We start from the raw sequence: 16643 nt of genomic DNA on the forward strand, positions 1-16643 counted from the left end.
CTTCAACTGAAATATCCAAGTACTCACATCGGAACTGATCAGGGAAACAACTCAACCGACAGAGAACAAAGGAAAGCAGGGCGAGGTGACGGTCCGCACCAAGGGAAGCAGGAAACCACACTTCTCCCATGAATCTTTGCAACCCTCAGATCAGGAGGTGGAGTGAGCACACCACCAGGACCTGGGATCTGACATAGAGCTGCTTGAAGTCGCTGCTCAGCAGCTGCTCAGGCATGGACAGAGACCCAGGACCTTTACATACTCCACTAGGCCAGGTGCAGTGGCTCATACTTGTAATCTCAGCAGTTTGGGAGGATAAAGCAGGAGGATCACTTGAGGCCAGGAGTTTAAGACCAGTCTGGGCAACATAGTGAGACCCACCCTCTATTTTAAAAAAAAAAGAAAAAAGAAAAAAGAAAAAAATAGCCGAGATTTGTGTTGCACACCTGTGTCCCCAGCTATTTCGGAGACTGAGGCAGGAGGATTTCTTGAGCCCAGAAAGTTGCAGTGAGCCATGATTGCACCATTGCCCTCCTCCAGCCTGGGCAACAGAGTTAAGACCCTGTCTCAAAAAAAACAAAAACAAAAACAAAACAAAACAAAAACTCAAATAATAATAGTGGTTTAATTCTTCCTTTGGTATCTAATAAAACTGGTCTTTCTCTATAAAGTCTGCTATGTTCTGGTCTAGTTTCAAAAAGTATAAACACACTGAAATTAAAACATGAAGTATTAAGAATACAAGATGGCATGGGGGTCAAAAACCATGAATGAGGGAGTCAACAGTATGGCTTATATGACCCCCCACCCTGCACCTCACACTTCCCAGAGGCACACTCAGGAAGCCACTGGCAGCCACTGCACAAGGCTGCTCCAAGATTACATATCACCTGGACCTAAGAGTGATTTGAAACAGCAACCTAACCCACCACCAAGCTGGGCTGTTTTCTCCAAAGGAATTCCCAACTGTCTTCTGCAATAGAATTTCTGTGCAAGTCAGCCACAGACCCTGTGGGGACATAGTTTCTCCAAGCAGCAGTACTGTTTAGAGATTAATACTGAAAGCTGTGCTTTGTCTGGCTACCATCAAGAATCTGCTACAGCTCCTCATCTTCAAATCACCTCTCCAAGCTTGGAATTAGAGCCTTGGACTCCTCAGCAGTCTCTGGGCAAAGGTTGGCCAAACAGACCAACTTAAATTTATGAAGCTTTTTCTGGAGTAACAAGCTACAAATACTGGCAATGGTCTCTCTGTTTTCGAAACCACTGAAACAGTTTGTGTAGTTTCTTTGTTTACACGAAGACTTCTGAGAGTTCCTGTTCATCCTCTGCACTCTCGTTCTATTGCTTTCGATGTTCCAGAAGCATATGAATTTCTGAATTTACAAGTGTCTTCGCTGTTTCAAACTCTTCAGGAAACATGAGCTGTTAAGTGTCCTCCTCTACATTCCCAGCCTGCGGATCGCCACTGCCTGCTGCCATCACTGTGCCACCACCCACATCCTTAATTTCTTTTTATTGCTGAGTAGCACTGAATACACCACAACTTGTTTATCTATTCACTGCTTGATGGAAATTTAGGTTCTTTCCAATTTGAGGATATTATAAAATTTTATTTGAGGATGTGAACTTTTTATACAAGTCATTTTCCTTCAATTTGCTTTTAAATCACTCAAGGGAGAACTTTACAAAAGTAAATGTCAAAAAACAGCAGGAGGTATGTATTTTTACATATTTCTATAGAAGCACATAGATCATTCCAACCATGATTAATTTGTGTCTTTTTACACACAAAATTCCACTGGATGGTCCAGAAAAGTATTTCCCATGTTTACTTAATAATTAGCACTCCCTATGGTCTTCATTAAAATGTTCTTTAGGTCCCACCATAAACTTAGTAAGTTGCAATTTCTAGAGGTGGGGGTTTTAATCTACTAGGCATGGAGTGAGCACGAGCACCCTAGTTTTTCAGTGAATATCCAGGTGATTCTAATGTAGTTTCAAGTTTGGGAAATACAGGTGTGCTAAAAATTTCTGTACTTGTGTCACTACGTAATGACATTTGGGTGGCCACAGGTGCTCCACCTTGGGTGACTCCACCCTGGGTAGGTCATTTGCTGACACCCTGCTAGATAGAGACAGCCCTAATGATGACATGTTTCAGACTTTGCTCTGCCATCTTGCTCAAGGTGATTGTTGCTGATCTCTCACAGCAACAGTGTAAGAAACAAAACAATATTTTATTGACATGTATTATTAATTATGACCATTGTTTTCAGCACACTGTGGGCAGCATCTTCAGTCCCCATACCCAGTTGTTCATGAATTATGAGACAATGTCTTTCTGTCCAGATTCAGGAAACAGCCATTACCGTTCAGCAGTACTGACATGAGAATATATCAGCCCCAAAGCGACTTGACAGAGAAACATCCCACTCAGCTGTTTTATCTACAGTTGTGATCTTTGGTGGCATGGTTACAAGACTATTAATTCACCCCCTGCTGGAATCCCCCTTCCCCAAGTGCATCAGACCTTCTATAACACCAATTGCTAAAGGCCCAAAGAAACCAAATTATTCAATGAGTATTAGCCTAGAGCTTGTGCTTCCCAAATGCAAAAGTATTTGCTATAGCAAATGTGTAAAAACCAGGTGTGGACCAGACAATTCACCTGAAAATGAGGATATTACTCCTTACAGGGATCCTCCACAATTTCATAAACTATGGCATAATATACTATTTCTCATGGGTAAGGCAGGGAGCCCAGAGAAATTTGTGTTTTCTGGGCTCCACGTGCTTTCTATGAGATTACTATAAATTGGTGTTTTCATTTTGATTATACTCTGTCATCATAGCCTCTTCTGTATCACTAGAATGAACACCTTACCCTTGAGTCCAGCCACATGATGTCAGGACTCATATTTGGGCTTTTGTTTGAGGTCACATTTGTGCCAAGTGAAAGTCCAAGGTATCAGTGGCTGAATAAACAAAGTTTTTCACAGTAGAGAAAAGAGGTGGGAATACCAAATCATCACACATCCTGTAGCAGGATGGAGATGCTGTAACACTTACAACCATAATCATGTTGCAAGCTAATGTGTCATCAGCTTCCAATTAATAATGTAAATTGGCAGATGTTACAACCTGCCACCATTTATTAGCATAGTATGAGTATACGAGTGAATATCCAATGACTAATTCTTCTATTGGATATTCCAGAATTAATTAACTTTAACGTTCATTTTAATGTTGATTTTTATAAAACTGCAACGCCAACATTATATTCAATTGAGGAAGAAAACTTTAGAGGAGAGTGGCAGAGCAAGGAGGTAAAGTAGGACTTTGCATTAATCATCCCACACAGAAACTTTGATCAACTATCCATGCACAAAAAAAAAATCACAAGAGCAAAGGAAACCAGGTGAGAGATCACAGTACTTGATTTTAGCATCATCATATTAAGAGATGCATTGAAGAGAAGAGAAAGGACAGTTTTACATTACCCACATCACCCCTTCCTTAACCCCAGGCAGTGCAGTACAGAGAGAGACATTATCTCTTGGGAAAAGGAAAAGGAATTAAGAGTAAGACTTCACCTTGGAACTCAGTATCAGGCCTGCCACAGTAAAACCACCACTGGGTGAACCACTTGATCCCTACCACCAGGCTTATACCTGTAGATGGAGCCTATAGATATACCTAGCACCAGACAGAAACCTGTGGCACCAGTGAGATGGATTTGAGTTTGGCACAAGTCACTGCCAGCAGTGGGCAGGCCATAGTGGCCATGGTCTTGAGCATGCCCTCTTTAATGCTGTGCTGGTTTCAGAGACTTTAAGCTTTGGATGTGACCCAGTGCTGCCTCAGCCTCTGCTGCCAAAGGATTCTGGCCATCATGGTCCTGGACTTAGAGCAGCTCCTAGTGCTGCAATTGCTGAAATGGTCACAGGCTTACAGACCTCCCTAGTGAAACTTCTCTGAATCTCTGGACAGGCTTACTGCTAAAGAAAGTTATCAAACAAAGCCAGATTGCAAAGACTAGATAAGGTACCTACATCAATGCACAGACATCTACAAATGGCTACAAGAGTCAAGATAAATCAGATCACTTCACCAAGCGGGCAAAATAAGGTACCAGTGACTGACCCTAAAGAAATGGAGATGGAAGAACTGCCTGACGAAGAATTCAACATATCTGTTTTAAGGAAGCTCAACAAACTTCAAGAACATACTGAAAAACAATTGAAAGTTTTGTCAGAGAAATTTAACAGAGATAATGAAATAACTTTCAAAAACTCAAATAGAAATTCTGGAGCTGAGAAAAAAATTAAAAAATTAAAAATACAGTAGAGACCATCCACAGCAGAACTAAACAAGAAGAGGAAGAGAATCTGTGAATTCAAAGACAGGGTAATTCAAAATATACAGTCAGTGGAGAAAAAGGAATAAAAATAAATGAAGAAAGCTTATAAAATTTAGGGAGTAACATCAAAAGAGCAAATGTATGGGTTACTGGTACTCAAGAGGGAGTAAAGAAAGAGAAAGGAAAAGAATAATAATGGAAAACTTCCCAAACCTGGAGAAAGATATAAATATCCAAGTACAGGAAGATCAAAGATCTCTAATCAAACTCAACCCAAATAAGACTACCCCACAACATATAATCATCAAACTGTCAAAGACAAAAAGACTATCCTGAAAGTAGCAAGGGAAAAGAAGGAAATAACATATAATAAAGTCTCTATATGCCCAATAGCAAACTTCTCAACAGAAACCTCATAGGCCAAGAGAGAATAGAATGCTACATTTAAAACGCTGAAGGAAAAAAATCCTGCCAACCAAGAATATTCTAGTTAGCAAAGCTGTCTTTCAAATATGATGGAGAGATAAAGATTTTTCAGACATACAACAGCTAAGGGAATTCATCACCACCAAACCTGTCTTACAAGAAATGCTAAAGGGAGTTCTGCAAGATGAAAAAAAAGATGCAAATGAGTAACACGAAAACATCTGAAAGAATATAACTCATTGGTAAAAGTAGGTACATAGTCAAACTCTGAATACTCTATTAACATAATGGTGGTATGTAAATCACTTATATCTTTAGTATAAAGGTTAAAAGACAAAACTATTATAAATGATAACTACAACAAATTCTTAAAGAATATGCAATATAAAAAGATATAAGCTGATATCAAAAATTCACAATATTGAGAGAGGAGTGAAATTAAAAAGTAGAAATTTTTGCAATCAAATTTAAGTTGTCATCAGTTTAAAATAATCTGTTGCAACCATAAAAAGTCTTTGTAAGCCTCATGGTAACCACAAAGCAAAAACCTACACACCAAAAATAAAAATCAGGAATCAAAACATAGGACTAAAGAAAATTAGCCACAAAGGAAGACAGGAAGAGAGAAAGAAAGGAATAAAGGATCCACAAAACAACTAGAAAACATGTAACGAAATGGCAGGAGTAAGTTCTTACCATCAATAATTACCTTGAATATAAATGAACTAAATTATCCAATGAAAAGACATAGAGTAACTGAATTTAAAAAAACAAAAAATAAGGCCCAACTTACACAGCCAACAAGAGACCCACTTCATCTATAAGGATACATGTTCAATGAAAGTGAAGGGATGGAAAAGATGTTCTATGTAAATGGAAACCAAAAGACAGCAGAAGTAGCTATAGCTATATTGGATAACATAGATTTTAAATTAAAAACTTAATTTTTTATTTAAGTAAAAATGAGACAAAGGAGGTCATTATATAATAACAAAGGGGTGAATTCAGCAAAGAAAATATTAATAGATCTACAGAAAGGGACAGATTGCAATACAATAATTGTTAGGGGTTTCAGCATCTCACTTTCAGCAATGGAAAGATCGTACAGTCAGAAAATTAACAAATATCAGCTTTAAATGGCACGCTAGACAAAATAGACCTAACAGAAATTTACAAAATCGATTGCATTTAACCGCTACAGAATACACATTCTTTTCAATTGCACATGGAACATTCTTCAGAATAGGATATATGTTAGGCCACAAAAAAAGTATTAACACATTTTAAAAGATTGAAATCATATCACGCATCTTATCTGACCACAATGGCATAAAACTAAAAAGAATTAACAAGAGAAACCTGGTAAAATATGCAAATACATGGAAATTAAACAACATGTTACTGAACAACCAATGGGCCAATAACGAAATTTAAAGGAAAATTTTAAAATGTCTTGAGAAAAATGAAAATGGAAACACAATATACCAAAACTTATGGAATACAGCATTAGCAGTCCTAAGAGGAATGTTTACAGTGATAAACACCTACGTTTAAAAAGAAAGATCTCAAATAAACAACATAATGTTGCATCTCAAGGAACTAGAAAAACAAGAACAAACTAAACAAAAATTAGTAGAAGAAAAAAATAATGAAAATCAGAGCATAAATCAACAAAATAGAGACTAAAAAAAGATCAAAAAAATGAAGAGCTGATTTTTAAAAAAGATAAATAAAAAAACTATAAGCTAGACTAAGAAAAAAAGAGAATATTCAAATAAATAAAATCAGAAATGAAAAGGGAGATGTTACAGCTGATACCACTGAAATACAAAGAATCATAGAGACTATTATGAACAATTATATGCCAACAAATTGGAAAACTTTGAAGAAATAGATAAATTCTTGGACACGTAAAACCTATCACTATTGAAATATGAAGAAATAAGGAGCCTGAAGAGATGAATAATAGGAAAGGAGATTGAATCAGTAGTTTAAAAGTCTCCCATCAAAGAAAACCTCAGGGCCTGATGCCTTCATTCCTTAATTCTATCAAACATTTGGTGAAGAACTAACACCAAGCCTTTTCAAACTATTTCACAAAGTTGAAGAGAATGGAATTCTTCCAAACTCATTCCATAAGGCCAGCATCATCCCAATGCCAAAATCAGACATGAACACAACCAAAAAAGAGAACTACATACTAATATCCCTAATGAACATAGATGCAAAATTCCTTAACAAACTACTAGCAAACCAAACTCAACAGCACATTAAAGAGGTTATTCACGATTGAGACGGGGGGGCGGAGCAAGATGGCCGAATAGGAACAGCTCCAGTCTCCAACTCCTAGCACGAGCGACACAGAAGACCAGTGATTTCTGCATTTTCAAATGAGGTACTGGGTTCATCTCACGAGGGAGTGCCGGACAATCGGTGCTGGTCAGCCGCTGCAGCCCGACCAGCAACAGCTGAAGCAGGGTGAGGCATCGCCTCACCTGGGAAGCGCAAGGGGGAAGGGAATCCCTTTTTCTAGCCAGGGGAACTGAGACACACAACACCTGGAAAATCGGGTAACTCCCACCCCAATACTGCGCTTTAAGCAAACGGTCACACCAGAAGATTATATCCCACACCTGGCTGGGACGGTCCCACGCCCACGGAGCCTCCCTCATTGCTAGCACAGCAGTCTGCGATCTAACCGCAAGGCAGCAGCAAGGCTGGGGGAGGGGCCCCCGCCATTGCTGAGGCTTAAGTAGGTAAACAAAGCCACTGGGAAGCTCGAACTGGGTGGAGCTCACAGCAGCTCAAGGAAGCCTGCCTGTCTCTGTAGACTCCACCTCCGGGGACAGGGCACAGCTAAACAACAACAACAACAACAAAAGCAGCAAAAACCTCTGCAGAGGCAAAGGACTCTGTCTGACAGCTTAGAAGTGAGCAGTGGATCTCCCAACACCAAGGTTGAGATCTGAGAAGGGACAGACTGTCTGCTCAAGTGGGTCCCTGACCCCTGAGCAGCCTAACTGGGAGACATCCCCCACTAGGGGCAGTCTGACACCCCACACCTCACACAGTGGAGTACACCCCTGAGAGGAAGCTTCCAAAGTAAGAATCAGACAGGTACACTTGCTGTTTGGGAATATTCTATCTTCTGCAGCCTCTGCTGCTGATACCCAGGCAAACAGGGTGTGGAGTGGACCTCAAGCAATCTCCAACAGACCTACAGCTGAGGGTCCTGACGGTTAGAAGGAAAACTATCAAACAGGAAGGACACCTACACCAAAACCCCATCAGTACGTCACCATCATCAAAGACCAGAGACAGATAAAACTCCAAAGATGGAGAAAAAGCAGGGCAGAAAAGCTGAAAATTCAAAAAATAAGAGCGCATCTCACCCTGCAAAGGAGGGCAGCTCATCACCAGCAACGGATCAAAGCTGGTCAGAGAATGACTTTGATGAGATGAGAGAAGAAGGCTTCAGTCCATCAAACTTCTCAGAGCTAAAGGAGGAATTACGTACCCAATGCAAAGAAACTAAAAATCTTGAAAAAAGAGTGGAAGAATTGATAGCTAGAATAATTAAGGCAGAGAAGGTCATAAATGAAATGACAGAGATGAAAACCATGACACGAGAAATATGTGACAAATGCACAAGCTTCAGTAACCGACTAGATCAACTGGAAGAAAGAGTATCAGCGATTGAGGATCAAATGAATGAAATGAAGCAAGAAGAGAAACCAAAAGCAAAAAGAAGAAAAAGAAATGAACAAAGCCTGCAAGAAGTATGGGATTATGTAAAAAGACCAAACCTACTTCTGATCGGGGTGCCTGAAAGTGAGGAGGAAAATGGAACCAAGTTGGAAAACATTCTTCAGAATATCATCCAGGAGAACTTCCCCAACCTAGTAGGGCAGGCCAACAGTCAAATTCAGGAAATACAGAGAATGCCACAAAGATACTCCTCCAGAAGAGCAACTCCAAGACACATAATTGCCAGATTCACCAAAGTTGAAATGAAGGAAAAAATCTTAAGGGCAGCCAGAGAGAAAGGTCGGGTTACCCACAAAGGGAAGCCCATCAGACTAACAGCAGATCTCTCGGCAGAAACTCTACAAGCCAGAAGAGAGTGGGGGCCAATATTCAACATTCTTAAAGAAAAGAATTTTAAACCCAGAATTTCCTATCCAGCCAAACTAAGTTTCATAAGTGAAGGAGAAATAAAATCCTTTACAGATAAGCAAATGCTTAGAGATTTTGTCACCACCAGGCCTGCCTTACAAGAGACCCTGAAGGAAGCACTAAACATGGAAAGGAACAACCGGTACCAGCCATTGCAAAAACATGCCAAAATGTAAAGACCGTCGAGGCTAGGAAGAAACTGCATCAACTAACGAGCAAAATAACCAGTTATTATCATAATGGCAGGATCAAGTTCACACATAACAATATTAACCTTAAATGTTAATGGACTAAATGCTCCAATTAAAAGACACAGACTGGCAAACTGGATAAAGAGTCAAGACCCATCAGTCTGCTGTATTCAGGAGACCCATCTCACATGCAGAGACATACATAGGCTCAAAATAAAGGGATGGAGGAAGATCTACCAAGCAAATGGAGAACAAAAAAAAGCAGGGGTTGCAATCCTAGTCTCTGATAAAATAGACTTTAAACCATCAAAGATCAAAAGAGACAAAGAAGGCCATTACATAATGGTAAAGGGATCAATTCAACAGGAAGAGCTAACTCTCCTAAATATATATACACCCAATACAGGAGCACCCAGATTCATAAAGCAAGTCCTTAGAGACTTACAAAGAGACTTAGACTCCCATACAATAATAATGGGAGACTTCAACACTCCACTGTCAACATTAGACAGATCAACGAGACAGAAAGTTAACAAGGATATCCAGGAATTGAACTCAGCTTTGCAGCAAGCAGACCTAATAGACATCTATAGAACTCTCCACCCCAAATCAACAGAATATACATTCTTCTCAGCACCACATCACACTTATTCCAAAATTAACCACATAATTGGAAGTAAAGCACTCCTCAGCAAATGTACAAGAACAGAAATTATAACAAACTGTCTCTCAGACCACAATGCAATCAAACTAGAACTCAGGACTAAGAAACTCAATCAAAACCGCTCAACTACATGGAAACTGAACAACCTGCTCCTGAATTACTACTGGGTACATAACGAAATGAAGGCAGAAATAAAGATGTTCTTTGAAACCAATGAGAACAAAGATACAATATACCAGAATCTCTGGGACACATTTAAAGCAGTGTGTAGAGGGAAATTTATAGCACTAAATGCCCACAAGAGAAAGCAGGAAAGATCTAAAATTGACACTCTAACATCACAATTAAAAGAACTAGAGAGGCAAGAGCAAACACATTCAAAAGCTAGCAGAAGGCAAGAAATAACTAAGATCAGAGCAGAACTGAAGGAGATAGAGACACAAAAAACCCTCCAAAAAATCAATGAATCCAGGAGTTGGTTTTTTGAAAAGATCAACAAAATTGACAGACCGCTAGCAAGACTAACAAAGAAGAAAAGAGAGAGGAATCAAATAGATGCAATAAAAAATGATAAAGGGGATATCACCACTGACCCCACAGAAATACAAACTACCATCAGAGAATACTATAAACACCTCTACACAAATCAACTAGAAAATCTAGAAGAAATGGATAATTTCCTGGACACTTACACTCTCCCAAGACTAAACCAGGAAGAAGTTGAATCCCTGAATAGACCAATAGCATGCTCTGAAATTGAGGCAATAATTAATAGCCTACCCACCAAAAAAAGTCCAGAACCAGATGGATTCACAGCCGAATTCTACCAGAGGTACAAGGAGGAGCTGGTACCATTCCTTCTGAAACTATTCCAATCAAAGAAAAAGAGGGAATCCTCCCTAACTCTTTTTATGAGGCCAACATCATCTTGATACCAAAGCCTGGCAGAGACACAACAAAAAAAGAGAATTTTAGACCAATATCCCTGATGAACATCGATGCAAAAATCCTCAATAAAATACTGGCAAACCGGATTCAGCAGCACATCAAAAAGCTTATCCACCATGATCAAGTGGGCTTCATCCCTGGGATGCAAGGCTGGTTCAACATTCGCAAATCAATAAACGTATTCCAGCATATAAACAGAAACAAAGACAAGAACCACATGATTATCTCAATAGATGCAGAAAAGGCTTTTGACAAAATTCAACAGCCCTTCATGCTAAAAATGCTCAATAAATTCGGTATTGATGGAATGTACCTCAAAATAATAAGAGCTATTTATGACAAACCCACAGCTAATATCATACTGAGTGGGCAAAAACTGGAAAAATTCCCTTTGAAAACTGGTACAAGACAGGGATGCCCTCTCTCACCACTCCTATTCAACATAGTATTGGAAGTTCTGGCTAGGGCAATCAGGCAAGAGAAAGAAATCAAGGGTATTCAGTTAGGAAAAGAAGAAGTCAAAGTGTGCCTGTTTGCAGATGACATGATTGTATATTTAGAAAACCCCATTGTCTCAGCCCAAAATCTCCTTAAGCTGATAAGCAACTTCAGCGAAGTCTCAGGATACAAAATTAATGTGCAAAAAATCACAAGCATTCTTATACACCAGTAACAGACAAGCAGAGAGCCAAATCAGGAATGAACTTCCATTCACAATTGCTTCCAAGAGAATAAAATACCTAGGAATCCAACTTACAAGGGATGTAAAGGACCTCTTCAAGGAGAACTACAAACCACTGCTCAGTGAAATCAAAGAGGACACAAACAAATGGAAGAACATACCATGCTCATGGATAGGAAGAATCAATATCGTGAAAATGGCCATACTGCCCAAGGTTATTTCTAGATTCAATGCCATCCCCATCAAGCTAAAAATGAGTTTCTTCACAGAATTGGAAAAAACTGCTTTAAAATTCATATGGAACCAGAAAAGAGCCCGCATTGCCAAGACAATCCTAAGTCAAAAGAACAAAGCTGGAGGCGTCACGCTACCTGACTTCAAACTATACTACAAGGCTACAGTAACCAAAACAGCATGGTCCTGGTACCAAAACAGAGCTATAGACCAATGGAACAGAACAGAGTCCTCAGAAATAATACCACACATCTACAGCCATCTGATCTTTGATAAACCTGAGAGAAACAAGAAATGGGGAAAGGATTCCCTATTTAATAAATGGTGCTGGGAAAATTGGCTAGCCAATTTTCAGTTTCAATTCCAAAGCTGAAACTGGATCCTTTCCTTACTCCTTATACGAAGATTAATTCAAGATGGATTAGAGACTTAAATGTTAGACCTCGTACCATAAAAACCCTAGAAGAAAACCTAGGTAGTACCATTCAGGACATAGGCATGGGCAAGGACTTCATGTCTAAAACACCAAAAGCAACGGCAGCAAAAGCAAAAATTGACAAATGGGATCTAATTAAACTAAAGTAAAGAGCTTCTGCAGAGCAAAAGAAACTACCATTAGAGTGAACAGGCAACCTACAGAATGGGAGAAAGTTTTTGCAATCTACTCATCTGACAAAGGGCTGATATCCAGAACCTACAAAGAATTCAAACAAATTTACAAGAAAAAACAAACAACCCCATCAAAAAGTGGGCAAAGGATATGAACAGACATTTCTCAAAAGAAGACATTCATACAGCCAACAGACACATGAAAAAATGCTCATCATCACTCGCCATCAGAGAAATGCAAATCAAAACCACAATGAGATACCATCTCACACCAGTTAGAATGGCAATCATAAAAAAGTCAGGAAACAACAGGTGCTGGAGAGGATGTGGAGAAATAGGAACACTTTTACACTGTTGGTGGGATTGTAAACTAGTTCAACCATTATGGAAAACAGTATGGCAATTCCTCAAGGATCTAGAACTAGATGTACCATATGAACCAGCCATCCCATTACTCGGTATATACCCAAAGGATTATAAATCATGCTGCTATAAAGACACATGCACATGTATGTTTATTGCAGCACTATTCACAATAGCAAAGACTTGGAATCAACCCAAATGTCCATCTGTGACAGACTGGATTAAGAAAATGTGGCACATATACACCATGGAATACTATGCAGCCATAAAAAAAGATGAGTTTGCGTCCTTTGTAGGGACATGGATGCAGCTGGAAACCATCATTCTTAGCAAACTATCACAAGAAGAGAAAACCAAACACCGCATGTTCTCACTCATAGGTGGGAACTGAACAATGAGATCACTTGGACTCGGGAAGGGGAACATCACACACCGGGGCCTATCACGGGGAGGGGAGAGGGGGGAGGGATTTCACTGGGAGTTATACCTGATGTAAATGATGAGTTGATGGGTGCAGCACACCAACATGGCACAAGTATACATATGTAACAAACCTGCACGTTATGCACATGTACCCTAGAACTTCAAGTATAATAATAATAAAAATAAATAAAAATAAAAATAAAATAAAATAAAAAGGTTATTCACAATAGCCAATCATCCCAGGTATGCAAGGATGGTTCAATACACACAAATCAATAAATCTAATATACCATGTTAACAAAATGAATGAAAAACATACAATCATTTCAAAAGATGCAGAAAAAAACATTTGACAAAATTCAACATCTCTTCATGATAAAAACTCTCAATGGATTAGGTATAGAAGGAATGTATCTGAACATAATAAAGGCCATATACATACACATATACATATACAACAAACCCACAGCTAACATCATACTGAATGGAGAAAAGTTTGAAGCTTTTATTCTAAGATTTGGAAGAAAAAAAGAATGCCCACTTTCACCACTTCTATTCAACATAGTACTGGAAGTCCTAGCCAGAGCATGTCAGGCAAAAGAAAGAAATAAAGGGTATCCAAATTGGAAAGGAGAAAGTTAAATTGCCCATGTTTGCTTTTGACACGCTCTCATATATTAAAAATCTTAAACATGAACGAAAAGCTGTTAGATCTAATAAACTAATTCAGTAAAGTTAAAGGTTACAAAATGAACATTCAAAAAACAGTAGCATTTTTTTTTCAACTTTAAGTTCTGGGATACACGTGCAGAACGTGCAAGTTTGTTACACACATGTGCCATGGTGGTTTGCCACACCTATCAACCCATCATCTAGTTTTAAGCCCCGCATTAAGTATTTGTCCTAGTGCTCTCCCTCCCTTTACCCTCCATCCCCTGACAGGCCCCAGTGTGTGATATTCCCCTCCCCATTTTCATGTGTTCTCATTGTTCAACTCCCACTTATGAGTGAGAACATGTGGTGTTTGCTTCTCTGTTCCTGTGTTAGTTTGTGAGAATGATGGTTTCCAGCTTCAACCATGTCCCTGCAAAGGACATGAACTCATTCTTTTTATGGCTGCATAGTATTCCATGGTGTATATGTGCCACGTTTTCTTTATCCAGTCTATCATTATGGGCATTTGGGTTGGTCCCAAGTCTTTGCTCAAAAAGCAATAGCATTTTTATACACTAATAGCAAACACTACTCTAAGCAAATTATTAAGCAAATGACACTTTTTAAAGCAAGTGATCAGGTAATTCTACAACATGAGATTTAATGGTGAAGACCTACTGCCAAGACACTAGGGACACTGATGAATTAGTCATGGCTCCCACCATTGTGAACATGATATTAACAACAAGCTTTGTGTTAAATAAATATATGCCTCTATTATATATTTGTTATATTTTAGCCATAAGTCTTAATGGTTTGATGAAATGACATTGAGAAAAAATGAAATATGAAAAACTTTAGCATCATCATAACTAATGCTGCTAAACAGAGTTAATAAAGGTGTGGGCATTATTACATACTTAATTAAAGAAAGGATCTCTAAACATAGTGGGCAAGATTATGATATATGCTATAATATAACATCAAAGTCTGAGGAAGATTTACCTAATCAAAGTAGATATTGTTTTGTCCCCAAAAAAGAAGGGAAACATGATTTAAAACAAATAAAGTTTTTTGTAAGTCTCTTTTAATTTTTAATTCATGAAATAGAAAATTAATTTGCTCTGTGACAATTTTAAATGATTTTTGTCAAGACTATAATAATTGCTTTACACTAAAAAATACTGCATCTTCTATGGGGTTAGAGTGCCTTTGTGACAATTTGTAAAATATTAAGACACACACACACACACACACGCACCTTAGAGTATTAAAAGTCATTATAGTATATGCTATAATTGTCATTATTATTATCAAAAAATAATAAATAAATGATGTTGCCAAATACAAAAATTAACTTAAAATGGATTAAATACTTAAACATAAGACTTGAAACTATGAAACTACTAGAAGAAAACATAGAAGAAACATTGTCTGGGCAAGGATTTTTTGGATAAGACCTCAAAATCACAGGCAAAAAACAAAATCAGAAATAAACAAACGTGATTATATAAAACAAGAGAGCTTCTGTGCAGAAAAGGAAACAATCAACAGAGTGAAGAGATAACTTACAGAATGGGAGAAAATATTTGCAAACTATACATCTGGCATGGGGTAAATATCAAAAATACATAGTGAACTTAAACAACTCAGTTGTAATAATAATAATAAATAAATAACCTGTTTGAAAAATAGTCAAAATACCTGAATAGACATTTCACAGAAAAAGACACACAAATGACCAATATGTACATGAAAAATGCTCAATATTCCTAATCAAAGAAATGCAAATCAAAATCTCAGTGGCATATCACTTCCCCCTAGTTAGAATGGCCATTATCACAAAGACTAAAGATAAGTGCTGTCAAGGATGTGGAGAAAAGGGAGCTCTTATATATCCTTGGGGAGCATTTTAAATTAGTGCAGCCACTCTGAAAAACATTATAGAAGCTCAGAAAATTAAAAATAGAACCACCATATGATCCAGCAATCACACTATGAAAGGAATTCAAATCCTTGTATCAAAGAGATATCTGCACTCCCATGTTTTTTGTAGGACCATTCACAATAGCCAAGATATTGAGTCAACCTAAGTGTCCATCAACAGATGAGTAGATAAAAGATAAAGAAAATGTGGTATGTACACATAATGGAATACTATTTAGCCATAAAAAGTGATTGAAATCCCACCATTTGTGACGACATGGATGAACCTAGAGAACATTATGCTAAATGAAACAAGCCAGGCACGGAAAGACAAATACCACATGATCTCACTCATATGTGAAATAAAAAAAAAAAAGTTGATCTCATAGAGGTAGAGAGTAGGATGGTAGTTACCAGAGACTGGTGTAGTTAGGCAGGAGGAGGGACGGGGGGATGTTAGCCAAGGGCTACATAATTACAGTTATGTAGGAGAAATACATTTCAAGAGACCTATTGTACAGCAAGGAGACTATAGTAAATGATGATATAGTCTCTCAAAAAATGTAGAGAGTGGATGTTATGTACTCTCACCACAAAAAATGATAACCATGTGAGGTAATACATTTGTTAATTAGCTAGATTTAACCATTCCACAAATGTATATGTACTTCAAAACATCATGTGGTACCCAATAAAAACATACACTGTTATCCGTGTATGTTTAAAATTTACATTTAAAAAGATATATAAAAATTGAGCTTTAAAAATTATTTTTAAATTTTTAATTAAAAATAATCAACCCCCCCAAAAAGAAAAAGTTAAAGAATAAAGAGATATCACATTAAATCCATGCTTGCCGATTGCTTACTGTAATTATTAGTAGTGGATGCAGTCTGACTATCCAAAAGTAGAAAAAAAAATAAGTTGCTACGCGATTTTGAAGAATATACTCAAGCAAACAGAATGTTCTGCATTTTCAGTGTT

The 16643-nt window shown here is 38.0% G+C and overlaps 1 pseudogene; it reads right to left on the reverse strand.

Moving 5' to 3' along the window:
* Positions 1-1052: 1052 nt before the first annotated feature.
* LOC115894181 lies at positions 1053-1482 on the reverse strand (annotated as a pseudogene).
* Positions 1483-16643: the final 15161 nt, after the last annotated feature.

This window comes from Rhinopithecus roxellana, chromosome 17, assembly GCF_007565055.1.
Source record: "Rhinopithecus roxellana isolate Shanxi Qingling chromosome 17, ASM756505v1, whole genome shotgun sequence".
In the NCBI taxonomy this organism is placed as follows: Eukaryota; Metazoa; Chordata; class Mammalia; order Primates; family Cercopithecidae; genus Rhinopithecus; species Rhinopithecus roxellana.